The following is a 21,411-nucleotide window of genomic DNA, read 5'->3' on the forward strand; positions in this document are numbered from 1 at the left end:
TTGGCTCTTGGAACTGCCTCTCCCGAGGTAAATTTTCACACTATTCATAAGGTCAGGAGTATCTTTGGGAGGCAAGCCTCTGTCTCTCCTTTTGATATTCTCCTGGGGTCATCTTGTCCACTCCCATGGCTTCAGTTACTGGGCATGGCCAAGGCCACCCAATCTCTGCCTCTCCATCGAAACAGCAGGCTCCCGGCTGTCTCCGGGGGTGTCACCCAGCTCCTGCAGACCCAGGACCGCCACACTGACCTCCTCACCACCCCAACCTGCCTCTCATAGCCCTAAAGCCCTTTTTCACCATTTCCTTGCCCTGGGCGGGGTGGGGAGGGGGAAGGGGGTTACGCCCACCAACCCAAGCTCTGTCCTGCAGCCAGCACAAGATTTTTAACAGGCACAGGACCAGGATCTGGCCCCTCCAGCTCCTCCAGCCTTTCCACTCCAGAACTTGCTGTCCCTCCACCTGATCAACAACCCCTGACCCTTCGACTCTTAGCTCAGATGTTACCTGCGCCAGGGCGCCTGCCCTGAGCCCCAGGCTCAGTTAGAGCACTCCTCAGGCTCCTGTAGCCCTGGGCGCCCTGTGTGAGCTGTGAGGGCATGTCCGTCTCCCCCAGGGGATGGTGTGTGTTACTCCTACAGCCCCAGTGGCCAGCACAGGGCAGCAAGAGGATGAGGCCCTGGGGCTTCCTGGACTGTACAGCTGGGGAGGCCTGGGAGTTCTAGCTGGCTGTGCTGCTCACACCCTGGGCATTTGGACAAGCTCTCAGAGACCAGACTCTGCTCCCTTCCCTCCCTTCCCACCAGGGCAAGGGCATTACTTAGGATTAATTGATTTCTCCAAGTCACCTCCCAGGGTATCAGCCAGGCTCTCAAGAAATCCCCTGCCTGGAGCCCCCACTGGCTCTGGGACAGGAGGAAGCCCCAACCTGTGAGCCTGATGTTCGAGGACCCCACAGCCCAAAGTCCCACTGTCTGTCTGGAGTTTTGGTCCCTGCCCCGCACTCCTGTTTGCACAGGGAAGGGCCTTCCTGGAGCCTGGGCCTGAGACACAGTGAGGGCCGACTGCAAAGCTAAAGGGTCCACTCCCACCTTGGTGTCCTGGGAAGGCACCCAACACACTTCCCTCCTGCTCCTCCCTCCCATGACCCCCAGACTACCAGTCCCTCACTGGCCCCAGGTCCAGCTGCCGCTGGCCCCAAGCCCCCTCTCTTTCCTGAGAGTGGAAAGACTCTCAGGCCAGGTGTCAGTGCCCAGGTTCCAGCCTAGTCGCCTTCAACTGACTTGCTGTGTGACTTCAGACAAGTCACTAGCTCTCTCTGAGCTTACTTTACCCATCTGAGAAATGGGAACTACATGGAATAACACATAAAAGAACCCCAGGCTGCAATAAGAAGGAATAAAACACTGATCCGTGCCGAAACATGAAAGGATCCTGAAAACAGTGTGCTAAGCGAAAGAAGCAAGTTATAGAAGGTGGTGTGGGGCCCGTGCTGGGCCCTGCACCTGTGTCACCTCCTGGAGACAGCCTTCCAAGTAGAGCTCGACAGGCTTCTGTTGCAGATTAGAGACATGGGCCCCAGGCGAATGGGCGAACAACCTGTGGTCCACCCAGATAATGGAACATTACTCAGTGACAGAAAGAAATGCACTACCAAGCCACAAAAAGACCTGAAGCGATTTTAAAAGCAATGATACTAAGTGGCGGGACTGATCTGAAACAGCTGCAGACTGTATGGTTCAGCTACGCGACATTCTGCAAAAGGCAACACCATAGCAGATTAAAAAGATCGGTGTTGCCAGGGATCAGGGGTGGGGAGCACAGGGGACTTTCAGGACAGGGCAACTATTCTCTGTGACACCGCAGTGATGAATCTGTCATTATACATTTATCAAACCCCATAGAACGTACAGCGCAAAGAGTGAACCCTAGTGCAAGCCACGGGCTTCAGTCAGTAACACTGTAGCAGTGTGGGCCCCTCAGTGGTAACAGACGTGCCACCCCAATGTAAGATGTTAATAACGGGGGGCTCCCAGGTGTGGGACACAGAGCATGCAGAACTCTGTACTATCTGATCCATTTTTCTGTCAACCTAAAACTAGTGTTTAAAAAAATAAAGCCTGTTGATTGAATATATATGTATTTAATTTGGATAGCTATATCGATCCACTGATAGATAAGCAGACCCAAGACATTAAGTGATCCGCCCAAGGCCAAACAGCTAATTGGGACAGAAGGATTTGAATCCAGGGCTGCCGACTCTACCGCCCAGGCTTTCCATGGCACCGGCTCCACAGGGAGTGTCTGCCCATGTTTCTGCCGCCTTCCACGTCTACGCCAACCGCAGCATTTGTGTCGCTGCAAATTGCCCTCAAAGGGCCAAGTTTAACATTTTGGTTGGCACCACGGGAGCAGGAGCACAGAGTACGGCCAAGAACCCAAGGGAGGAAAGGGGAACCCTGGGCACAGGGCTGGGGTTGGAGGAGACCTGGCCTTCTCCAGCAGCCTGCCAGGGCCCTGGGGAAGGAGGCAAAGCACGCTGTGGGGACGGAATCGCTCCCTTTCCCCTAGGCCATGGCTATCCTTACTGGGGCCTCCATCCAGCCCGGCCCCGGGGCTGACAGGCTGAGGCTAAGCTCAGCCCCCAGCAGGCTGGGCGACCTCTACGAGCCTCTGGCCCTGGCTTTCCCCTCTGTATTGCGGGAGGGGTTGAACACCACTGGATGACCTCCAAGGGCCTGTTGGGCACTCAGCTTCTAAAACCCATTAACCATCTGCTCTGTCCCTACCCCCAGGAGAAAAGGAGAGATGGGACAGCTCAGGGGGGAGGGAAGGAGAATCCCACAGTCCTCGCCTGGTCTGCGGGGCAGAGCCCCTACATTCCTATGACCAACTAAGGGCTAGGCACCCTGAGCCTGGCACTGACTGAAACAGTCACAGCAAGGATGAAAGCTACAGGAAGGCCTGTGACGTCCTGCAGCTGCCCTGCCCGGCTGCCTCCACCATCTTTGACAGGGACCAAGGCACAGGGAGTCACGGCCTGGATAACTCACAGTGATGACCCCAAACTTGACTTGGAGTAAAATTCGGCATAAAAGGCCACAGTGACTCCTCCCCACCGTGCTCAGGGAACATGGCCTTGGAGCGAGACCAGGGCTTCCCTGGGCTCTTCCTCGCGGCCCTGCCCCCCCCCCCCCCCCCCCCCACCCAGCTCCAAGGGCAGGTGTGCCTGTGAGGCCACCTTAGCTCCCCCCCTCTGCCCCTCCTCAGGGCCTGCAAACTCTTCCTCATCTCAGCTCAGGGGGCCTCTCCTCTCAGAAACTCTCCCTGCTTGCGTCAGGTTCTTGGGGACCCAGAGCTCCTGTGTGTCCTCGGTCCCCACACTGGTCACTGCACAGCGGCTTCCTGGAGAGGGAACGCCTGAGCAGCACTCAGCACTCAGCACTCGGGGAGGTTTGTAGCACAAGGGGGAGAAGAGGGGCACTCTAGGTGAAGGAACAGCATACGGAAAGTCTGGCGGCAGGGAAGGGTGAGCAGGACCTCTACCAGGGCCAAGACTGCCCCAGGCTCCAAGGTGAAAGTTAAGCCCCAAGTGGGTTCAATGGGAGGGGGTGGGGGGGTGGGGGGGGTGTGCTGCCAACAGGATCGCTCCTGCCCTTTGGGGGCTCAGGGGCAGCAGGGCAGCCCCCAGGCAGCTCCCCAGTTGGGCTGTCCTTCCCCGCACCGCCCCACCCCCCCCCCAACAACTAAACCCAAAACAACAAGACAAATCCCAGGCACTGGGGCTGGAGGTGGGGCAACAGAGCTAATTCTGGGACTTCCCATTTTCCAAGGCTTGAAAAGCCTGGAGAAATGTGGGACCAACCAGTCCTAGGCCCCTCCCCTATAGTCCTATAGTCTCCAGGATGGCCTTCTGCACTTAGCTTTTGAGGAGAGGACACCGATTTGAGCGTTTCTGCTTGTGCGGGCCTCCTCAGATGGCTTGGATTTGGAGATCTGGGTTGCCACCCCCACGCTACAGCCCTGAGCATGTCATTCACTTCTCTGAGCCTCAGAAAAGCCCTACATTCGAACGACAGGGAAGGTACGCAGATGCAGGACGACAGGAAGGAAGTCTGTCACTGAGGCAGCTGCCAGTGGGGAAGAGGCTGGGAGAGGAGGGGCTGGGAGGGGAGCCTGGGAGGTAAAGGGAGAAGGTGGGCCAGCACCCCGCCCCTTTGTCACACACACCATTGGAGTTGCTCGGTGGCCCAGGCTGGGGCTCAGCAGGGGCCCTCAAAGAATCAATCGTGCCATAATTAGAGTCATTATTAATCTCTTTCCAGGGAGGTCCCAGAGCCTCCTGTTTACACAACACTTCTGTCCCGAGAGACCTCTGAGCACTCTCCCTGCGGGAGCAGGCCAAGGCCAAGGCCATCACCAGCGTGGGCAGGCTGTCTGCGCCTCAGCCACTGGTTCTCAAGTTCTCCTGCCCTTCCTGGCTGTCCTCCTGTACGGAATGCTCCCTGCTTGTTCCTGGGAGCTGTGGCCTCTGATACCATCTGTCCCGTATCCAAGGCTCTTGAGCTCATTCAATAAATGTTTAAGAAGCCTCCACAGTGTGCCAGGCACTACCAGGAGCCAAGAGAGATTTACAGAGAATCAGCCATGAACCTTCCTTCTAGAGGGACGGCCTCTTCACAGCGTCAGCGGCTACAGTCACAACCACGTGCCCAGGGCTTTGCTCTTGCTGGAGCCTCCCTACACGTCATTTCACTGAAGCATCCTGCCAACTCCGCAGGTAAGTACCAGGCCTACATTTTACAGACCCAGGTTTGGGAGAGTTTGGGGCTACAGGCTGGACCGGAGCCAGGCTCAGGACCCTGCCCAGGGGCTTGGGTTCTCGTGGCACAGACAGGACCTCTCTTTCCCAAATCAGGGCTATGAGGAGTCACCAGGAGTGCCAGAGAGCAAAGCTTAGCATCTCAGACTGAAAATCTCTAGCTGCAAACTCTCTAAATCAGAGTCTTGGAATCACCTCACCCAAGACTCATATAATCATGGACCCCTGGAGCAATCCACAGAACTATCCCTGGATTTCAGATTATTAAAATCATGAAACGTCAGCCCCAGGAAAGACCTGCAGCCACTCCATCCAGCCTGGCTCCCCATGCAGAAATCCCCAGCGCATCTCCTAGCAGTGGTTGCCCAGCAGAGCGGCCTGCACAGGCGTGCCTACTCCCTGGAGGGCGGAGTGGTTTCCTCCTTAAGGCAGGCCTGTAGGAGAGCCCTCCCGAGAGGAGTGGTCTGCTCCCACCCTTCCCCAGTCCCCCCACCCCCCACCCCCCAAAAAACCCAACTGGCATGGACAGGTTCTTCCTTGAGGAAGCAGAGTGAGCAAATATCCCCAGGGCCTCAGGCTGGGCCTCAAGGGCCAGACAGGGGCCTGGAGAAAGGGAAGACTTTCACCCTCCTCCACAGCTCAGCTCCTCCCAGGATCCCAGTGATCTCCCCAGGGCGGGGAGGCCGCAACGGAGCAGGTGGGGCCGAGTCTGGCAGAGACTTGCACTGAGCAAACTTGTCTCTGACTAGTTTTTACCCCCTGAGGGAATGGAGAGCAATGATTTATACTATTTATTTATGTAAAATAGTCGGGTTATTATACAAACAGGCTTCCCAAACCACCCCTGGGGTGGGAAGAAAAGCAGGTCCTACCATTTAAGGAGGCTTTCTCTTGCTTCCTTCCACTCGCACCTATCTGTCTTACCTCACCACCCGCGTCCCCTCCTCACGCTAGTGTTCCAAGCACACCACATCACCCACCTTCCCATAGCTTGGCCTTTGCTCGTGGTGGGCCCTCTGCCAGGGAAGCCCTCCCCACCACCCCAATCCACATCCCATCCATCTTAACAAACAGACCCTGTGCAAAGCACAATCTGACACCACCCCACCCCACCCGCCGCGGAAGCCCACCGCCTCCTCCCTTCGTGCTCGCAGGTCTGGCAGAGCTCTCGAGACATGGTCACAGGCCTCTGCACACAGGAATTATCTGTGTCCGTGGCTGCCTTGCCCACCGGGCTGAAAGCTTCTCCAGACCGAGACTTCTGATCCACTCAGCCAAGTGTTTTTGAAGAGCCATAGTGTCTGTGGCTGTGCACCGGAAGATGGGGACACGAGATACTCCAGGCCCCTTCCCTTCTAGAGAGGTCCCCGTGCGGGGGACCTGTGTCCCTGCACTGTGCCAGTGCCAAGGAGGCACCCGCTTATCTGTCAGTCAGAGACGCTGGTTAAATGTGCAAAGGAAGGAAAGAAGGAGCCGATCAGAGCCTCTTAAACCACACAATTGCAGAGCCCTTCTGAGCCCGATCCCAATTCTGCCTCTGAGTAATAACTAGCCTTTCCCTACTTACCGAAAAATTAAGTTACTAAAGTAAGTCTCAGTTAAACAGTTCTCCCACAATTTTTTAAAGTTATTTAAAAATTTTATGGATTAATGAGAAAAGAAGGGAGGGAAGGAAGGAAGGAGAGAGAGAGGAACATCAACTTGTTCCACTTATTTATGCATTCACTGGTTGAGTCTTATATATGCCCCGAATGGGGATCGAACCTGCAAACTTGGCCTATGAGGATGATGCTCTAACCAACTGAGCTACATGGCCAGGGCTCCCACAGTTTTTGCTTACAGCTCCGTTATCTGCTGGCACACTTCTGTTCCTGGTCTGGTATATGATGACCTCAGACTCAGCACACTGACTTCCTCACTGTCATTTATCTCTCTCTTCCTCAGACATTCTGTGAAGAGGAGCAACCCTCTACTTCCAGGCAAGTCTGAGAACCTGGGGCCCAAACTCTTCTACCTCTCTTTCCAATTTCCAGCGTTCCCTTTGGTAACCAAAGAAAACCAGCCTTGCTTGGATGCTGGGGAAGAAAGTCCCAGGAGCTGGTGGCCAGCACGCTCTCGAGGTTCATGCCAATTCCATTGTTTAAGGCCTCCAATTCCATTAGTTGCTATTGATTCCTTTGGCCGAAGCATCATTCTTCAAAACACAAATCTCCCCTGAAATGAGAGCCCATGAAACCCACCCGAATTGGAGGGCAAGGTAACTTATTTCAGTACTTGGCTCCAGAGAAGCAGAAGATCACGGGAGGTGGGAATATGTGCTGAGAGCCAGCCTGCCTGGGTTTGAAGCCCGGCTCTATCACTTACTGACTGAGCAAATGCCTTAACGTCTCTATACCTCAGTCTCCTTACTTACGAAGTGGGGATGATAATCGTGCCAGTCTCGTGGGCTGCCGTGAGGATTAAATGGGCTAATACATGTAAGGGGCTTAGGTACGTACAGGTGCACTGGAGCAAGCAAGAGACAACTCTGCTCTGAGCTCCAGGTTTTTCTTGCCTGTAAAGTAGGATGATAACCGCCGTTCGCCCTGCCGTTTTCTGTAAGCTGCAGGGTGCTGCCCCACGCGAGAGGTAGACGCTGTTTTCTAACGCAGTGGGCTGCTCTGTGCCGCTTGTCTCTAACTCCTTTCTCCCTGCCTCCTTCATTTCTTTTTTCTTTACCTGGAAGAAGGCACCAGTGGCTGTGAGCTGGGCTCCCAGAGGTGTCCTGTCAGGAAGTTGGTGATGTCACTTCACTGGGAGAGCTGTGGGGACAAGGGGACAAACCCAGTCAGATCACTCAGCAGTTACACTGCCTTCTCCCCTTCCACCTGACCCCCAGGGAGCTCCTACCCTGTGTCCACCTTGTGCTGAGTGTGGAGCTCAGGGATGGGTCATATTTAGTCCCTGCCCTGGAGAAGTCACCGAGCTGGAGGAGCCGAAGGGACGCACATGATCCATTTGTGGGCCAGGAGACCCTGCACACACAGTCCTCCCTCCACCCATGCTAACCACAGACCAGCCTCAACCCCAAACCAAGTACAACCTGCTCCCTGAACCATTCCGCCTTCCCTACCCCGGACTCCAGGACCCACGGAAACACGATCCAAGACCGAGCCACCCCAGGACGAAACCCGGGGCTGTGCCCAGCTGCTGGGGTGGGGGGCAGAGGCCCTTCCGTGCTGCCCAGGGACCTGCTTCTTCAGAGGTAGCTGCCAAAGCAGCTGTTCTAAAGCAGCCACAGAGGGAGGGCTGGTGGGCTGGAGGCGGGATCTGGGGCACCGCAATTATGTGGCTGGCTTCTGACTCATGCACCGCCTCCCCCATCACCAGCTCTTGCAGCCCGCTGGACAGCCCTTCTGCCCAGGAACTGCGAGGAGAGATGGTACCACTAACAGGCCATGGGGAGAGGAGAAAAGGGAAGGGGGTTCCGGGTCAGACTGTAGGGTACAGAGGGTGCTGCCACATTGCCCTTTAGGAGACACAGGCTAGCAGGGCCAGGAGCCTGCCCAGGTCACCCAGAGAATCAGAGGCAGGGTGAGGGCTGGGACCCAGGTTTCCTGGTGCTTTGCAGGCTTCAGGGAGGTGGTGGCTCAGGCCTGTGCCCAACATGAGAATTCTCTTCAATCCAGTTAGGCCCCAGAACCACACACCGGCAAGAAATACACAGGCAAGACTCACCCCTGGATGGGAAAGGGGCCGAGCCGGGTTCAGAGACAGCTTGGAAATGACATCCAGCTACTGACAGGTTCTTGTGGCACTCCCAGCCCTGCCTCTCTCCACCTCCACCCCCCAGGTTTCTCAGGATGCCCTGAATGTACTGTTCAGTAACTTAATGTACTGTACTTTACCGCTTACAAAACACACTTATTTCCTTCATCTCCCACAGCAACCCTACGACCTAAGTGACAGACAGAATATATTCAATGCAGCAGGGCTTCTCAGACGTTAACGTGCAAGCACATCACCTGGAGATCTTGTTCAAATGCAGTCGGGCTCAGTAGGTCAAGGCTGGGGTCTGAGGCTCCACGTTTCTGACAAGCTCCTGAGCGATGCTGATGCTGCTGGTCCAGGGACCACAGTTTGAGTAGCAAGACCATCGGTATTAATGGCATGGGTGCTGGGGTCAGACTGTGTAAGTTAGCATCTTGGCTGTTACTGTGTGGCCTTAGTCTGGTTACTGATCCTCTCTGTGCCTCAATCTCCTTATGTATGTATAAAGAACTCACACGCCTCCACTCCAGGAAGTCAAACAACCCAATTAAAAAATGGGCAAAGGACTTGAATAGACAATTCTCCAAGGAGGACATACAGAGGGCCCAGAGACATATGAAAGGATGCTCAGCATCACTAGCCATGACAGATGCAAATTAAAACCACAATGAGATACCACTTCATGCCAGTCAGAATGGCCATCATAACCAAATCAACAAACAACAAGTGTTGGCGAGGATGTGGAGAAAAGGGAACCCTAGTGCACTGTTGGTGGGAGTGCAGACTAGTGCAGACACTGTGGAAAACAGTATGGAATTTCCTCAGAAAACTAAAAATGGAACTGCCCTTTGACCCGGCAATTCTACTTCTGGGATTATACCCTAAGAATCCTGAAATACCAATTCAAAAGACCTATGCACCCTAATGTTCATAGCAGCACAATTTACAATAGCCACGTGCTAGAAGCAACCTAAGTGCCCATCAGTAAATGAGTGGATCAAAAAAACTGTGGTACATTTACACAATGGAATACTACGCAGCAGAAAGAAGGAAGGAGCTCCTACCCTTCGTGACAGCAGGGATGGAACTGGAGAGCATTATGCTAAGGGAAACAAGCCAAGTGATGAAAGAGAAATACCCTATGATCTCACCTATAAGTGGAACCTAGTCAACAAAACAAACAAGCAAGCTAAGTACAACCGGAGACACTGAAATAAAGAACAAACTGACAGTAACTAGAGAGGAGGAGGGAGAGGGATAATAAGGGATAATGCGGGTGGCAGGGGGGGCGGGCTTCAAGGAACATGTATGAAGGACATACAGACAAAGCCAAAGGGGGTGGGTTTGAGGGTGGGAGTCAGGGATTGGTGGGGCAGGAGGCATGGTGGGTGAAAATGGAGACAAATGTACTTGAACAACAATAAAAAAATCTCCTTATGTATAAAGTGATAATAATACCTACCCCATGTGACATGAGGATTAAAGTATGTAAAATGACTGAAGTGATTACTATTCCAAAATGTTAAATGGAGCCCCTGGGAGGTGGACACAGCCAGCAAAGGTGGCAAAGCCCGAATTCAAGCCCAGTTCTCTTACTGTAAATCCTGAGATACCAACCTGCCACAAAATGCCACAGCCAGCAACCACCCCACCCTCCATTAGACAGACATGCGCACTGAAGTGTGGAGAGGGGCAGAGAACTGACTGGTCACCAAGAGCTGGTGTCAGAAATCCAAGCCCCTGACTCCTGGCCTGGTGCTCTATCCCACTTCACTGTCCTGCAAGGAAGAGAGTGTCACCAATTCGCCCTAAGGTGTCCCAGCTCTGCTGTCAGCCCCGGCCTGGAAGCTGGATGTGGGAGTGCCCGCATAGGGAGGTGCCCCCGCGCCAGGGCAGCCGAGTCCCCAGCTCTGGCAGAGTCCTGCCCACCAGGCTGGGTGAGGAGGACAGTCTAGCATCATCCTTCCAGCTCCATCTCCTACCTCCAGTCTGTGGCACTGCTCTGTCTCAGGGCCACCCCGTTGGGGTCTCAGGCAGAGGGTGGCACAGCCTGGCCCTGCCTCCACCCCCACCTTGGTTTCCCAACATGGGGCCAGTGGGAGCCTATGAATCACTTGAAGGAAGTGCTCAGCCTCAAACAGGAAGTGGCTCTTTGAGCAGAAACCCCCTGTAGGATCTCCCCAGGGCCCTGGGGCGGTGGCCTGGGTAGCCGAGTGTGATGGAGGGAAGCCGACTGGGATGTAACAGCACCCATTCGGATTTTACCTGGAACTCAAACTCGGCGCCCACCCTCCGCCCTGTGAAACCTCACCGGGGGGCTTCTCTGCTGTGTGATCTTGGGGACATCAGTACCTTTCTCTGAGCCTTGGTCCCTTCATTTGTGGGATTGTGGGGCTGCACTACAAGACTATTATGGCCTGGCATTCTATATTGAAAGGAAAAATTGGTGGAAGTGAACGTGGGTTTTAAGTAAATGAGCAAATGCATATATGAATGAAACGTATGAGTGAATGCAGATACCTAGACTTGAACACCAGCTGCCGGGACAGGCTCCAGCCATCCTTGACCCTAAACTGGAATTAAGAGGGTTGAAAATTCATTATTTTACTTGTTTTTATTCATCTTTCTCAAATGTATGTATGGCTTACATTTCTGTCAATGTTTAATACTAGAAGTGTTTGGGGTCCCTATTGGCAAGTTTGGTGATGTTTCTGTGACCAGGAATACGCCATAGGAACTTGTTTATGGCATATTATGCCTTGTTTATCTCAATTGGCCTGTGGTAAAAGTGGCTTTAATATTTCATTTCACTTAAACTGGCAGTTTCCAAGAACCTGTGAACAGCATTGGGGACTTAACCATTTCCATCTCCCAGTAAGGCTGAGCAACCTCGATTGACTGACGGACCAATTGATTGGTGGGGCTGGGGGAGAGCTTTTCCCCCCGTCCTCCTCTGCAGTTCTAAACGCACTCCTGAGCTAGTGTGGTCCTTCACAGCGAACGCACATGGCAGCTGAGGGGCACCTGACGGCACGGTAGTCCCTCCTTATCTGCGGTTCCGCCTTCTGTGGTGTTTCTGTTACCTATGGTCCACTGTGGTCCACAATTATTAAACAAAAAATTCCAGAAATAAACAATTCTTAAGTTTTAAATTGCACTCCATTCTGAGTAGTATGGTGAAATCCCGCACCATCCCGCCGCATCCAGCCCGGGACATCGATCACCCCTTTGTCCACGCTTTGTCCACACTGTGTGCGCTCCCTAGCCCTAGTCACTTGGGAGCCATCTTGTTATTGATCCACTATTACAGTATCACAGTGCTTGTGTTAAAGTAGCCCTTACTGTACTTAATAATGGCCTCACGTGCAAGGGCAGTGATGCTGGGAATTAGGATACGCCAAAGAGAAGCCAGAAGGTGCTTCCTTTAAGGGAAAAGGTAAAAATTCTCAACTTAAAAAAAGAAAAAAAATCATGCTTTGTGCTAGTTTGCCGAGAGAGAGACCACATTCACATAACTTTTAGTACAATATATTGTTATAACTGTTCTATTTCATTATTGGCTATTGTTACTAATCTCTTACTTGCTTAATTTGTACATTAAACTCCATCATAGGTATGTATGTATAAGAAAACACACAGTGAACATATGGTTGATCCCGGAACTTGGGTTTTGAAAAAAATCACGTAAGTGTAAGTGGACCCACACAGTTCAAATCTACGTCGTGCGAGGGCCAACTGCGTCTCCCACCGGCAGTAGGGAACCTGCGTGTGCGGGGGGCCGACTTCAGTTACATGTGGATTTGTGGTTGCGCGAGGTCAGTGCCCCTAAAACTCAAGTCGTTCACGGTCGGTTGCACAGGGCTCGGTGCTATCTGTGGTGTCAGGCAACCCCCATTTGGGGGTCTTGGACTGTGCCTCCTGCAGATAAGGGGGGCGACTGTCTTTAACAACTCACATTACTCAGATCGGTGTAGCGTGAAGCGTGACACCGATTCCTCCCATTGGCCACTAGATGAACCTTAACACCAGGACTATCAATAGTTTCATATTTATAAACCCTTCAAAACTCCGGATATCTGATCTCTATTTAAATAATTTTATTTTAAATCTGATCTGTGTACATTGGGATGTGTATAGTTTTAATTTCCATAATATTTTCAAGAAAAATAATGTTTGAAAAGGTAAATTTTCACTGTCTGACACAATTTGAGCTTGCTATAGCAACAGAGTCGAACCTATTCCGGCCCTCTCTCCTCCATGAGACAAGCCATTATATAGACTTAGACAGTGTTAAAAAAAAAAAAAAAAGAAAATGTAAATTTTCCTTTCTTTACATTTACTTTGATTTATGTTTTTGATGTAAATACATCCAAGTTTTATACTCTTTAAATACAATTGCATTTTATTTTTTGATCCTTTAGATTATTGCCATCAATACGAAATTTTCAAATGTTGTGAAAACCTTGATTATAACAATATAATCATAGTGATCTTGCTAAAATGAAGACGATAAAATATATTTTATGAAATAATGTATGAACCATAAGTCTTATTACTCCTCTGAACATCACCAGCCCACCATCGAAACACCCAGATGTGTAATAATAATTAAATTCAGTCTTCCTTGGTATTTTTGTCACTTTCAGTCATATAACACCATAACTTTATATGTATATTTCAATTTACATTATGAAGGTATATTTGCCAAGGTGTAAAAATCAAACTGTTTTATTTTAAAGTTTCAAATATATGACAAAAATATAAGGGCCTCTATTTGTATTTTTATTCCGGGCCCTGCAAATTTCGGGCCAGGCCTGCCTGCTGGCTCTGACGTCCATGGGGCCCCGGCCACCTGCACTGGGCCTTTCGCCTTGCTGAGCGCCAGCCCAGCTGCCGGCCAGCCCTGCCCGCCCCAGAGTCTGCCTGTTAGAAAGTGCTCTACACACGGAATGTCTGTCCTCTTGCTGCTTAGATGGGGCCTATGTCCAGAGCAACTCAAATGCCTGCAAGGGCAGTGACCATGACTTGACTGGCGTCTCTCACCGAAGGGCTGCTCCTTCAAGCCCCTTGCATTCCAGCACCCTCTGTGAAGGGGCTACCAGACTGGCTGCCTCGCCATCAGGCTCGGTGGGTGACCTACATCTCCCACAGCTGTTCTCTCCTCCTCTGCACCCCACTCAGTCCACCTCTACCTAGCCCCCCATACTCCCCCTACTCTGGGCCTACTGGTCACAGCGACCTGCTTTGGGCTAAAGCCCAGAATGCACCCTCAGCCCCTGCTATCTGGGCTGACAAATCTCCACATTCCCCACCCACCACCCTTCCTTCCTAGCATCTTTCACAAAGAGCTTCTGGAGGGCAGAAGCTAGGTTCTGCAGCGGGTAGGGGCATTGAGGAGAGAGCAGGAGGCAGAGAGCCAGGAGATCTGGGCACTGGAAGGCAGGCCAGCCTCCTCTCTAGGCTGAGTCTTCATTTGCCAGACGGGAATTCTGCAGCCAGCCCCGACTGCCGCACTGGATGGCTGGAAGAACCCAGTGATCAGGGCATGACAGGGCTTTGTGAACTGCCAAGCGCTGAACCCTGTGATCAGAGCCTGACTCCATCTCTCCTGTGTTTCCTGCTCGGCCGGGCGCATGCAGGGTCCAACTGCGACAACAGTGTCCACAATTTAGAGAGGGCTGGCCATAGCCCCGTGCAGGGCCAGGACTCAGTCTGTTCTCTCACTTACTCTTCTTAGCCTCCCATTGCAACACATTCTACAGACGGCCAGACAGAGGCTCTCGGGGCACAGCTAAGCAAGTGGCAGAGCCAGGATTCATACTCTGACTCCAGACCAACCGAGTCGACATAAATGCAGCTACCGATACACATTTCCTAAGCTCACTTTTGTGCCAGGAGAGGCCCTGGTGCCCTGGTGGACAGAGAGCTTCTGCTGAAGAAGCCTAAGGTCTTCATGGCCCACGGGTGCGAGTTAGCGCCTGTGAACAATGGAGGTGGGGGAGGGGCGCCAGAGGGCCGTGCTGGTGGTTCAAAGCCATCTTCCAGCCCAACTCAACGGGGATGCACCACAGGCAGCAACAAATACCTGGGAGCAAGCCGACTTGCTCCCCCTCGCCCACCACCCTGCCCAGCCACGCCTTGCCTGGTCCAGGGCCACCACCATACGCCCACCCTTTCCCCTGGGATCTGCAGGTTCCCCAGGCTACAGGATAAGGCACAGCCTTACTGTGGACTAGATATTAGGCTTGGAGAAAGCAGCAGGACCCTGCCCACCTGAGCAAAGAACCCCTTACACAGTAGGTGCTTAATAAATGGTTGCCAGATGAGCTAATGACTAAATAGCAGTGACTGACCACTTGGGTGCCTGGTTCTGTTCGTCCTGGCCACTGCGAGGTCACGTGCAGGAATTAAGGTCATGTTGAAATCATCTGATTTAAGTGAGTACACACAAAGCTTTGGTTAGAAACACGGGGTGTGCAGACTCGGAGAGGGAAGGGAAGGTGGCCGAGGTTAAGCAGCACGCGATGGAGTCTGGACTAGAACCCAGGCCTGTCGGGCTCTGCAGAGCTAAACTCCCAGAAGCCTGAGTGAGGAGGCCGGATTATGAGTGGCATTCCTTGTGATATCATGGGGTGCGGGGAGGCAGGAGAGGGGTTGGGTCAAATTCCACCAGGGCCAACCCAGGCTGACATCACCAGTTCAAGTGTTCAGAGTCCTGGAAACACAACTTCTATTTGTTCATTCCTGGGGCACACGGATCGACTGAAGTTCCATAAATGATCCCTGAGCACCTTCTATGGAAAAAGCCTCGGAGACGCAGTGGGCTGGGCTGGGCTGGGCTGGGAAGAAAAGCCCAATTCAGCTGAGCTGGGGATGGGCCCCAGGGGCCTCAATTTCCTCCACAGTGCTCAGTGCCTCCGTGGCCCTGACTTAACCTCTGCTCTTGGGCCCCGTGCTGCCCCTGCTCTTTACCAAGCCACGCTGGGCTGTGCATGCTGAGGTGGGGGTGGCGCAGAGGCAGACTTCTCTGGAGGGGCTGTGGCAGGCACCAGACCAGCCCTGGCAGGGTGAGGGAGGCTGCCTGCAGCCAAGTCGTAGAAAGAACCTGGGAGCTGGGGCCCAGTCTGCCGGCTGGGGAGCTCTGTGGGGTTCTGCCTCTAGAAGCTGAGAGACACTGAGTAGCCAGGTTGGGGCAGCAATGGGGTCATGGGGAAGCTCTCAGAGGCTGTGCCTCTCATTGACCACACAATCCTGGGACCCCCATTCTGCACTCCTCTTCCTAATAGGTGAGAAGAGCTTGTCAGTTGCTGATGCTTCCTCTGCGCCAGGTTCTGCATAACCAGCAGCGCATACACTTTATCACCTAGAATCTGCACACTCCTCCGCAGGAGAGGCCTTTGTCATGCCGCACCCACATCACTTGGAACCTCTCTACCATTCTGGGACACACTGGCTTACGTGGTCCTGGCCACAGCCAACGCCTGCGGAGGCGCGTGAGTGGGCTGCCTTCAGGCTCTTAGAATCTCCTCGCCTGAGGCCCGACAAGCCCCCAGGGACCCCTTTACCAGTGACCTGGCGGGTGGGGGGCTAAGCTGTGCAGCGCCCTTGCCCCTGGCAGCCAGCTCTGGCTCCATGTCTGCAGAGCTCTGGGGACTGAGCCAAGTTCCCCTTGAGGGGCTTGGCTTGAAGTCACACTCTTGCTTCTCCTCTTTTTGGTTCTTTTTCCTATTTCCTTAGCAGTTTTTTCTCTTTCCTGGAAAACTTCTCATGTGAATCATTCTGACATAAATCCTGGTCTCTGGGTCTGCTTCTGTATCACCCAACCTACAAGGGCAGCACCGTTAATTTTCCCACGTTAGGGATGAGGAAAGTGAGGCTCGGAGACAGCTGTCAAAGATCCCTCATGGCAAGATTTGAACTGAGGTCAGCCCGGGGCAAAGCCTGACCCGTGTCCACCACCAGCAGCTCCGGAGCCTGTTTACATCCTCCGCCGCTGTTCGCTCCTGGCCATCTGAGCTGACTTTCTTTCTCTTTTTTTAATTGGAAGAAAAGCCGGAGAACGGTGGATGAGCCGAGGGGGATGACTAAGTGTTCGGATTCCTCTGTTGGCTCCGACCCTGTTTGGGTCAGTCCTGTGAACCAGGGAGGGCCTGACATTCTGGGAATGCAGGGAGACTTCAAACCAACTTCATGAAAACAAGTTGTAAAAACACTGGCCACCGCTCAAAGGGGCCGGCTGATTGGCTTGGCTCCACAGAGCTGGGTTGAACAAGTTCACCAGCAGGGAACTCACAGCAGGAAAGACTTAGGTAGACCCAGAGGAAGAACTTCCCGGTAATTGGGAGCTGAGCCCAGGGATAGAATTGGGCGTGGCCTCTTTGGAAGCAGGCCAATCCACACGCTGACGTTCCCAGGCCTTTCTTGTTGGAATCTTTACGAAGCCACTTCACGGTGAGCATCAGAGGCACGGAACTACCACAGGCCAACCACGCCCAGCCCTGAGCTTCTATCACTGACCTGAAACCTGGTTTATTGATGAGGATGTTCTGACTTTGAACGGCTGCTGCCTCCTAGGAGGTCAAAAGTCTCCACAGGCAGGGGGCCTGGGGCCTATCAGGGCTCAGGGCAGGATGGAGGGCCTCTGTGCCACCTCCTCTGCCCCCGGCTTTCCACGACCATCCCTCCAGGAAGAGCCACCCCTCCAGGAGCCCTCCCTTGATGCAGAGGCCTGCACAGGTGTTTATAGATGAGGCCTCCCCCACCCCTCCTACCTCCTGCATCTCTGTCCTCTCCAGGCCACACTAAATAGGCCCGGGCCTCACCCACTTTGCCCCCCTCCTCCCACACCAGCATTTCTTTCCTTCCTTCTCATCCCAAGTTCTCAAAGAGTCATCTACACTCATGCCTCCACTCCCTCCCCCCCCCACCTGCGAAACCAACTGCCCTCCGTTCCCACTGAGCTCACTCATGACCTCCAGGGATTGAGCTCACCGCAGTTCTCAGTCCTCCCCGACACCACCGTGGACCTCGTCTTCCCTCCCTGGCTTCCAGGCCACCCATTGCTCTGATTTCCCTACCCCCTCTCCTACTGCCTAAGCTGGCCCCTCTCTCTGCTCTTTATCCTAAGCCCTGTTCCCTCCCTTGCCCTTCACACTCTCCTTGGACAATATCGTTCATCACCCCTGTCTCTGCCCAGCCCAAGTTCAAGGCCTGTGTACCCAGTGAACCTCTGGACATCCCACAGGTATCTCACACCCACAGGGACCAAATGGGAATCCATCACATTCCCCTAAACCTGCTCCTCCCCCTTCCCCCATCTCAAGCCACCTCCATTCTCCCAGGCTTCCAGGTCTGGAAGACGGGAATCACTACCACCCCTAACCCCAACCTCCCCCAATTCCAGCCGGCTCCCCAAATTCAAGCCCTGCTCTGTTCTCCAGCCCCTTCCCCAGATCTCCCACCAAACATCCCTCAGGTCCCCTGTGGGAAGCCTTTCCTAACCCTCCTGTCAGACTCGGGCATGCCCGTTCCAGTTTCTGTGCGCCCCACACAGCCCTCTGCTCCCCAGCCGTGTGGGTGTCCAGCGGCACATCCCACTGCCCAGGCTGCCCCCTGAAGGGCAGGGACAGCGTGGGATCTGACTCGGTCCCCGCGTGCAGCCTGGGCTTAGTACAGAGAGGCCTCCAGGGGTGTTCCAAAATCTGAGACATTGTGTTTCTGCTGAATGTGCTCCGTTGGTGAGGTCTGCATCTCCCCTCATCCCACAGCCCCCACACCCCCCTCACCCCCCAGGGCAAGGTTAGTCTCTTTGCTCTTCCCCTCATCAGGGCTTAACCCACAGGAGGGCTCAGTTCCCTTTTAGAGACACTCTAACCTGTCGTTGACAAGGAGCTCAATGGGGCCTGGAGGGAACCAAGGGCCCCCCCTCAACATGTGTGTGTGCATACACACGCACACAGACAGACGTGCACAAGCACACTAAGCACAGGCTCACAGACAGACCCAGGTAAACACACAGGCACACGGCACATGTACATGGGCTCACACAAGGACAGGCAGGTGTGCTGATGGGTGCACAGGAGCACAGCACCCTGAAAGTAGTGCGGACCTGGGCCACTGCCTCCCTCAGGGCACCAGCCTCCCTGGGTGTCTCGGGCTCCAGAAGTTAAGATTGGCTTGGCCAGAGCTCAGGTTGCAGGGCAGGGGAGAGGGGAGAGGAGAGAGGGGAGAGGAGAGAGGGAACAGCAGCCCCTGGGGGAGGGCCCAGCCCTGGAGGGGTGCTGCCTGCTTCAGCCCTTCCTTCCCTCTCAGTTTCCACAAACTCGCCCTCCCTCATCATGCCCTCCCTCTCAGGATGCTGCCCCTAAAGGGGATCCTGGCTGGACCCCACTTTGATCTCTCCCTTGGGCCCCTTCTCACATGCAAGAGGAGGGCTGTGTCCGCCCAGTCACAGCTCAGAGCTTTTAGGATGGAAATTCCTCCCTTTTCCCAGCCCTAGGCCTGACTTGCCTCCAAATCACGGCTCAAATGTCCCTTCCAAGTGACCCTTGGCACTTCCCTTTCCCAGGCATCAGGGAGATAAAACTCAGCACTGGCGAGTTCATCTAATCCTCTGGACAGCCCCGCTGGGCTCTGTGTTCTCATACTCCTTTTACAGATGAGGAAACCATGACCCAGAGAGGAGAGACAAGGCGGATTTCCCAGGACCACACAGCTGCTAAGCCCTTCTTTCCTTTCCTTTTTTATTTTTTTAATTTTTATTGTTGTTCATTTACAGCTGTATGCCTTTTCTCCCCATCCCTCCACCCCAACCCAGCTGAACCCCCCTCCCTCCCCCCCTTCACCCTCCCCTTTGATTTTGTCCATGTGTCCTTTATAGTAGTTCCTGTAAACCCTTCTCACTGTCCCCTCCCCACTCCCCCCTGGCTATTGTTAGGTTGTTCTTAACTTCAATGTCTCTGGTTATATTTTGTTTGCTTTTTTCTTCTGTTGATTATGTTCCAGTTAAAGGTGAGATCATATGGTATTTGTCCCTCACCGCCTGGCTTATTTCACTTAGCATAATGCTCTCCAGTTCCATCCATGCTGTTGCAAAGGGTATAAGCTCCTTCTTTCTCTCTGCTGCGTAGAATTCCATTGTGTAAATGTACCATAGTTTTTGGATCCACTTTGCTGATGGGCACTTAGGTTGCTTCCAGTACTTGGCTATTGTATATTGTGCTGCTATGAACATTGGGGTGCACAGGTTCTTTTGGATTGGTGTTTCAGGGTTCTTAGGGTATAATCCCAGCAGTGGAATTGCTGGGTCAAAAGGCAGTTCCATTTTTAGTTTTCTGAGGAAATTCCATACTGTTTTCCACAGTGGCCTCACCAGTCTGCATTCCCACCAACAGTGCACTAGGGTTCCCTTTTCTCTGCTTCCTCGCCAGCACTTGTTTGTGGATTTGTTTATGTTGGCCACTCTGACTGGTGTGAGATGGTACCTCATTGCGGTTTTAATTTGCATCTCTCTGTTGGCTAGTGATGCTGAGCATCTTTTCATATGTCTCTGGGTCATTGTATGTCTTCCTTGGAGAAGTGTCTACCCATGACATATTTCACAGATATAGAACAAATATTTCAGAAATTCATATGGAACCATAAATGACCCCGAAAAGCTGCAGCAATTTTGAGAAAGAACAAAGCAGGAGGGATCACAATACCTGATATCAAATTGTATTACAAGACCACTGTAATCAAAACAGCCTGGTACTGGCATAAAAACAGGCACATAGACCAATGGAACAGAACAGAGAGCCCAGAAATAAACCTTTACTTAAAATCATGTTCCAGCCCCGCCTCCCTCTGGAGGGAGCACTGGCTTTTAAGGGTAGCTGCGAGGAGGCTTCAGGTGGAGTGTGGGTGGAGGCTCTAACCCCTCAAGGGCACCCCTTTGCATCTGACTTGGAGGCAGCCCCGAGTGCTTGAGGCTGGCTCCTTTATCGTGGGATTTGGAATAAGTAATTGAGCCTCAGTTCCCCATCTGGGATATGAAGGGAGTTGGATATCACAACCCTCAGGACCTGTTCCGTATGGACCCTGCGAGACTGAGTAGGGAGGGGCGCTGGAAAGGGAGACCGTCAGAGGTGCAGGAGCTATTCTGCACAGGCAGGGCTGCGAGCAGAGGAGAAGGCCTTGCCCACTAACCCACAGCTGGCTGCCAGGCTCCTCCAGGCCCAGTCTTCCAAGGCAGTCCCCTCCAACCCTTCCACCTTCCCTTCCCCTGCAGGAGAGCTGGTCTGAGCAAAGAAAAATCACAAAGCATCCAACACAAGAAGCGGAGGGAAAGCAAGCCAGGGTGAGTATGCACAGCACATGCAAAGCCAATGCAAATGCCCCAGGCAAACACCTGAGTTTCAGCCCCTTGACTCCTAACCTCTCCCTGTTCCCCTCAAGTCCAATCCCTATTCCCCCCAAGTCCAGTACCTCCCCAAGTCCTGCTGATCCCGCTTGAGAAGCGGCTCCCCATTAGGGCACTCCAGTCCTTCACAAGGTTGCCTGAGAAATAGCTAAGGACTCCCTGGGACTTAGGGGATCAAACCTCATATGCATAAAGCTTTCCTCATCTTGGCCTCAATCACCTTCCTGGCCTACCCTGCTCACTCCAGGGAAACAACAGCCCCCTGGAGCTAGGTCCCTGCCCCAGGACTTCCAGTGAACAACACTGCGCCCTGACACAGCAGGCTCGCTCTGCAAAAGATGCCTTCCCACTTGTCTGTGCTTGGTGAACTCCTACAGATCCCTCAACACCCAAGTGGGAAATGCTGTGGTTCAGTGAATTGGCTTCTGTAGCGGGAGTCAG

The 21,411-nt window shown here is 53.3% G+C and overlaps 1 protein-coding gene and 1 non-coding gene across 5 annotated transcripts in view; one reads left to right on the forward strand and one right to left on the reverse strand.

The window, feature by feature from the left end:
• GDPD5 (glycerophosphodiester phosphodiesterase domain containing 5) overlaps positions 1 to 21,411 on the reverse strand; it is an 88,574-nt gene that overhangs the window by 44,048 nt on the left and 23,115 nt on the right. For 2 of the 4 annotated variants that reach the window (XM_024572676.4, XM_024572674.4), the window contains exon 2: positions 7,539 to 7,621. The exons of 1 other annotated variant lie outside the window; for it this stretch is intronic. The gene's annotated coding sequence lies outside the window, so the exon portion shown is untranslated. Of the gene's footprint in view, positions 1 to 7,538; positions 7,625 to 21,411 lie in introns of those variants that run through there. One more of the 4 variants, XM_053924346.1, reaches the window with a different exon arrangement.
• Positions 12,734 to 12,859, forward strand: LOC112316131 (small nucleolar RNA SNORA28). Its single transcript, XR_002975970.2, has one exon. It is a non-coding gene; the product is annotated as a small nucleolar RNA SNORA28 (small nucleolar RNA).

The sequence above is a fragment of the Desmodus rotundus genome, chromosome 5 (genome assembly GCF_022682495.2).
Source record: "Desmodus rotundus isolate HL8 chromosome 5, HLdesRot8A.1, whole genome shotgun sequence".
Classification (NCBI taxonomy): Eukaryota; Metazoa; Chordata; class Mammalia; order Chiroptera; family Phyllostomidae; genus Desmodus; species Desmodus rotundus.